General features: G+C 46.5%; 1 long non-coding RNA gene across 1 annotated transcript; it reads right to left on the bottom strand.

Annotated features, from left to right (window-relative positions):
• Positions 1-246: 246 nt before the first annotated feature.
• LOC138918485 (uncharacterized) lies at positions 247-5,109 on the bottom strand. The gene is made up of 2 exons (XR_011427908.1): positions 4,969-5,109; positions 247-522 (listed from the first exon to the last, which is right to left on the bottom strand). It is a non-coding gene; the product is annotated as an uncharacterized lncRNA (long non-coding RNA).
• Between the last annotated feature and the right edge of the window lie 1,393 nt (positions 5,110-6,502).

Below are 6,502 nucleotides of genomic sequence, written 5' to 3'. Positions count from 1 at the left end.
ACACATCCTAAGCCTAATGGTGGGTCACCCTAGATCCTGAGCACAGGTGAAAACACTAGAAAGTGTAGAGAGTGTTACCTACTGGACAGCATTACTGCGAGCCTTAATCCCAATTTCCTTGTATGAAATAGGTGCATCAAAGAGGTGGTGGCTTCCTTTTCTATTTTCAACACTCCTTGCATTTATCTTCAACATTCCATAAGGAATAAAAATCGTGAATGATGCTGAGATACTTTAGGCTCTATAGCACTCATCAAAGCACCTTTTAGGTTTAATAAATTTTAGGCCTCTTCTTTTCCTGTTAGACCAGAGGTTGGTGAACGCTATTGGAGACAGCCAAGGATGATAGCTACTCTATTAACGTTTGCTGACTGATTGATATCCCCCAGTGCGTTAGCCAATTACCCGGTCTTCACACCTTGCCAGTCTCAGCGGTGTAAGATTACCCTGCAGCCTTCTGTGCTGATCTTTTCTCTTGCTCAGTTGAACAACGGCTCTGAGGCATAGGGATTTGCATGTTGCCTGCAATATAATAAATGTTTTTCTTGGTAATCTTTTTTTTTTTTTAAGATAATTTTTTTTTAAAGATTTTATTTTTTCCCTTTTTCTCCCCAAAGCCCCCCAGTACATAGTTGTATATTCTTGGTTGTGGGTCCTTCTAGTTGTGGCATGTGGGACGCTGCCTCAGCGTGGTTTGATGAGCAGTGCCATGTCCGCGCCCAGGATGAGCAGTGCCATGTCCGCGCCCAGGATTCGAACCAACGAAACACTGGGCCGCTTGCAGCGGAGCGCGCGAACTTAACCACTCGGCCACGGGGCCAGTCCCATTTTCTTGGTAATCTTAAAGCAACAACAACAACAGCAACAATCATAAACATACACCCTGCATTAGTCAGGTTTTTCCAGAGAAACAGAACTAATAGGATGTATACTAAATATATATAAAGAGATTTATTATAAAGAATTTGTTAATGCAATTATGGAGGCTGGCAAGTCCCGAGATCTCCAGGTGAGTTGACAAGCTGGAGACTCAGGAGAGCCGACGGTGTAGTTCTAGTCCAAAGGCAGGCAGCCTTGACACTCAGGACGAGCTAATGTTTCAGTTTGAGTCAGAAAGCAGGAAAAAGTCAATGTCCTAGTTTGAACGCCATCCAGCAGAAGAATTCTCTCTTATTTGGGTAGCGTCGGCCTTTTTAAAAAAAATTCAGGCCTTCAACTGATTGGATGAGGCCCACTCACATAGGGAGAGCAATCTGCTTTACTCAGTCTATCAATTTAAATATAGTCATGCATCGCTTATTAATGGAATAACATTCTTAGAAATGTGTTGTTAGGTGATTTCATCGTTGTTTGAAGTCATAGAATGTACTCACACAAACCTAGATGGTACATCTACTACACACCTAGGCTACATGGTGCTAATCTTATGGGACCATCAGGGTATATGCTGTTCATTGTTGACTGAAACTTCATTAGGCAGTGCATGACTGTACTGGTTTCAACCAAAGCAACCCTGATGGAAATACCCACAATAATGTTTGACAGAATATCTGGGCACCTTGTGTTTCAGTCACGTTGATGAATAAAATTAACCATCACATATACATACATATATGTATACATAATACAATAATTTTACTTCAAGTAATCAGGCTATTTCTTCTGTATTTAGGCATAATCTTTTAAGAAGATCAGATTTATACAGTAGAAAAATTCAGAAATGTGGATTGCCCTTTCTGTAGATACTCCTCTATACACACACACACACACACCTACTCCTTTATCAGGGATTCAGGGAACTACAGGAATCTGAGCTGAAAGGAATTTGAGAGGTCTTTTGTTACAAGTCTTTCATTTAGCAACCGAGGACCAGAATGGTGGGATGCTTTGTCTAGCTGACACAGAAAGCTAGTATAGAACTGGGAATTGAAGACATGGCTCCTTTTTTTTTTTTTTGAGGAAGATTAACCCTGAGCTAACATCTGCCACCAATCCTCCTCTTTTTGCTGAGGAAGACTGGCCCTGAGCCAACATCTGTGCCCATCTTCCTCTACTTTATATGTCGGACACCCACCACAGCATGGCTTGACAACTGGTGCATAGGTCCGCACCCAAGATCCAAACTGGTGAATCCCGGGCCGCCAAAGTGAATGTGCAAACTTAACCGATGTGCCGCCAGGCCAGCCCCACACATGGCTCCTTGATATGAGGGTTCCACTGGTACTATGTAGCAATTTAAAAAATGGAGTGGATGTATGTGCAACCTGTAGAGATCTCCAGGAGAATGTGCAGAGTCAAGGTAGTGGGATGGAGGGGAGGAAGGAAGGAGGAACTGGACTGGATGCATAAGAGGAAGGAGGATATGACAAAGTGAGGTGAGTCCTCAGCTGAGTCCTTAGAGGAGTGAGGAGAGAGGAGAAAGGGAGAGAACGTGAAGTACGGAGGTCTGGAGTCTGGGGAAGGAGGGACTAGTAAATCAGGGGAAGTGAGACACAGAGGCCCTATTCTCTGTCTCTTCATTCCCTCTTCTAGGACAGAAAACATGACTCAGATGTGGACCTCTTCCTACTCACTCCTGGCCCAGACAGTCTTCTTCTAGGCCAGGAACTTTGCAAATCTCCTCAGTCAATACCCCTGACTCCTCAGCTCCGTCAATAGGGGTAATAGGGTGCTCCTTGCATTTGAAATAAGACCTCCCCACCCCAACAGGCTTGATTCTCTGTGCTCAGCAGCATTAGGCACAGTTGATCACTCCTTCCTCCCTGATGAGGCTGACCTGGGAATGGGCTTCTTGTGACAGAGGCAAAGATGAAAAGCATCGTGAGATCAGTCCTGGGACCCTCAAGGCACATAGTCGCACCAAGCTGCATGTTGGTCTCTGGGACCTCACTGTCTCCTGGCTCTTCCATGACTCAGAGGGTTTTTGTTCTCAGCCTCCTCCATAACTTCTTCCCCTTCTCCCCGGTATTTGGATTTTGGAGAGCCCCAGGGGTTAGTTATTTGTCTTCTTCTCTATCTACGCACACTCTCTTGGTCATCTTACACAGTCTCAAGGCTTTAAAAGACACTGATTCTCCAACAATTCCCAAATTTACACCTTTAGCCTAGCTCTCTCTCCTGAACTTCAGACTCATATGTCCAACTGTCCACTCGACATCTTCACTGGATGTCTAATAGGCACCTCAAACTTAACGTGTCTCAGATGGAAAAAATTTTCTTCTCCACTATTCGTCCCTTGAAACTGCTCCTCCATTAGCATTCCCCACCTCAGTTGAAGATAAAGTTATCCTTTCCACTCTGAGGCCAACAGCTTTGGTATTATTCTTAATTCCTTTCTTTTTCTTTTGTAGCACTTCCAATCTGTTAATCAAATCAAGTGTTTTCACCTTCAAAACATATCCAGCATCCAATCCTCTCTCTCTGGCTCCACTGCTACCACCTAGTCTGAGAGACCATTTCTTCCCACCAGGATTATTATAAAAGCCTTGGACCTGGACTCTCTGCTTCTACCCTTGACCTCACACACAGCACACTGAGCAAGCATTTAAAAACACAACTCAGGTCATGTAACTCTGCTCAGAATCCTCTAGCATCTCTTCGTTTCACCGAGTAGAAGCTAAAATCCTTACAAAAGTCCTTATACTCTTAAGTGAGTTGTCCTCCCACACTTACCTTTCAGAACAAATCCCCTACTAGTCTCACTCACTCTTCTCTAGTACCTGACCTTTTTGCTGTTCATACAAGACACGTTCTCGCTTTACATTTCCCCCTAGATATATGCGAGGCTAACTACCACACCACCTTTAAGTCTTTGCTTAAACATCAGCTCATCAAGGAGGCTTACCTTAACTACCCTATTTAAAAATGCTACCCATAGCTTCCCCCCATTCTCCTTCCTGCTATGTTCCCCACAGAGCTTATCACGCAAGGGTCTAAATCACTTACACATTATGTTTATTGTTTGTCTTTCACTTTTGGCCTGCTGTGTTCCCTGAGGACTCCCATATACCTCTAACAGTGCCTGGCACATAAATGTTTGCTGAATAAGACTCCCCAAATCAAGGGCCCAACTGCCACTGTACAATATTCCTGGGACGTCAAGGTTACTGACTGATTTGGGCTCCAGGCCAGCCCTTAACAGCTGCTTGTTTGACTGAATCTGCACCCCGGTCATCCAGGAGGCCTAACAGGGGCTGACGAAGACCCCCCACGCCCCATATGATGAGTGCTGGTGATCAACTCCTCTTTTTCTGTGGGGAACTTCAGTCCTTTCTTCTAATGCTTCCTCTCCGGAATCCGCACCTCAGGCTGACCCCAGCCCGCTGGCTCTCTCACAGCCACTCGGATGGCTGAGGGCTCTTGACCGCAAAGCCTAGCAGGAGCAGGCCGCCGGCGGCGACCCTCAGTGACCGTCACGTGTAAATGCACCTTCCTGCCAGCAGAGGGCAGGAGCTGCTGCGAAATCTCGTGCTGGGCTTGCGCCGGCTCTGGCCTGACCTCTTTTGCCGCCTGGCTCCTCCATCTCCCCAAATTCCTGCCCTCTCCCTGGGCGGGAATGAGGGAGGAGAGGAGGGCTGGGGAGTCAGTGCGCGCGTGCGCGATGATAATGGGGTGGTGGGGTCTACTTGGGCAGAGCTGTGTTCCCACCCCGGGATGATGGTCTTTGGACTCGGGGACCGATTTGCCCACGGATTGCTCTCATAAAACTCGGATGGCGCTGACCCTGGGCCCCGAAGGCCGGGCCCACGGCGTTATTCTTCAGTTCCCTTAACCCCCAGGAGCTCCGCCACTGCGGGGGCGGGTCACCGCCTCTTGGGGAGGAGTCTGGAGGCTCTACACGGAGTGCCTTCCGCTTCCCCCGTAGCAACAAACCAGACTTTCGCGCACAGCCCGGGAACGAGGCTCTGCCGGCAGAGCGGGGAGAGGAGGAGGGCGGTGGGTGCGGGACCTGGAGCAGGGCGACCCCACCTGTGCTCTCTGCGCCTTCGCGGGCTCCGGCCAGTTCCTGCGGCCATCGCCACCCTGGCCGGCAGGAGGCGCTGTGCCGCCGGGACCCCGCAGGCCTGAGGGACCCGACTTGATGTCCTGCTGCTTCTTAGAGAGGACCTCGAGCTTTCAAAAGCCTCTTTTAATCTCCGAGGAAAAGCGCTGGAGAATAAACAAATAGAGCTTAAGTAATGAGAGCCTACTGTGTACCATGGGTTCTCGAGTACGAAGGTGGCTGGACGAGCGGAAGGAGGGCAGGACGACGAAGGAGGGGGTGTCTGCAGCCCTCTGCTTCTCTGCTGGGTGACGGTGGGGGTTGCAGGTCAACTCTTTGCTGCATCACCATGGTAATTTTAAGTTTTATTTCATAACTTCATTGTTTGAACGTTCTGTTACCAGGCACCCTTCCTTACCCAACTGAGAGAGGGCTACAGTGAGGTAGTCTATTTTAACTGTTTCCTTTACATATACAGATGCATTATACATGCAAATGGCAACATAAATTCAGACATTAGGAGAGCAAGTCTAGTAAAAAGGATGTCTTCCTCTGGTCCTTGTCTGTTAGGCCTCAATTTTCTTTTCCAGTCACAATAATTATTCAGGTTTTTTTGGTATCCTTTTACAGCCTTTACACATCTACATATATTACATGCATATAGGCTTGTTGACATGGATATAAGATGTGTGTTTATCTCCCCCTTCTTCCTCATAAATAGTAATATTCTTCCACACAGTGTTCTGCACCGTTATGTCTTTCCCATTAGCAGTATGTTTTGGACATATTCCTTGCTAGTAGCAAGTGGGTACCTCACTCTACGTAATGGCTGCATGGTATTCCATTGTAAGGGTGTACCATGGTATTTTAACGAGTCTCATATTCAGGATATTCTATTCATTTCCAAACTTTTTCTAGTATAAACAAGCTTGAATGAATATTCTGGAACAAAGGAGCAGCATGAAGCCCCATGTATTTATCTGTAGTTCGTGTGCTGTTGACAAGTCACCCCACGTACTACATCAGTCTTCCCAGGACCTGATGTTCTGAAGCTCCTGCTTTGGTTGGAGGGAGTGGTGGCTGACAGCAGAAAACCCCTCCAGATGCACATGGTGTCACTGGACCAAATGAAGCCCTGGGAAAGTGAACATTTTTGACATGACTCAGTTATTTTTTCTTGTAATGGGAACCCAGGAAGTCGGTATCAATTGGATCAAGCTTTGGTCTTTTAATACTGGAGGGGGTTAAAATAAGAACCATTTTTATATACAATGGACAAACTAAGATACCAAGATGGACAACTAACTTATTTTTATAGTCACATTGAGCATATTCTAGAGCAAATTGAAAGTTCCTGTTTGTAAAACAATTTCTTGATTTGAATGGACTCATTTAACCCTCAAATAGTCTATCAGGCAGGTATGATTATCCCCATTTTAGAGATTATCCTGAGGCCCAGATAGTGACGTAATAGCAGATAGTAGCAGTGTCTCTCCAAGCTTGAGTGTTCTTCACTGCGGG

The sequence above is a fragment of the Equus caballus genome, chromosome 1 (genome assembly GCF_041296265.1).
Source record: "Equus caballus isolate H_3958 breed thoroughbred chromosome 1, TB-T2T, whole genome shotgun sequence".
Classification (NCBI taxonomy): domain Eukaryota; kingdom Metazoa; phylum Chordata; class Mammalia; order Perissodactyla; family Equidae; genus Equus; species Equus caballus.
This window is presented reverse-complemented; position numbering and strand designations above follow the sequence as displayed.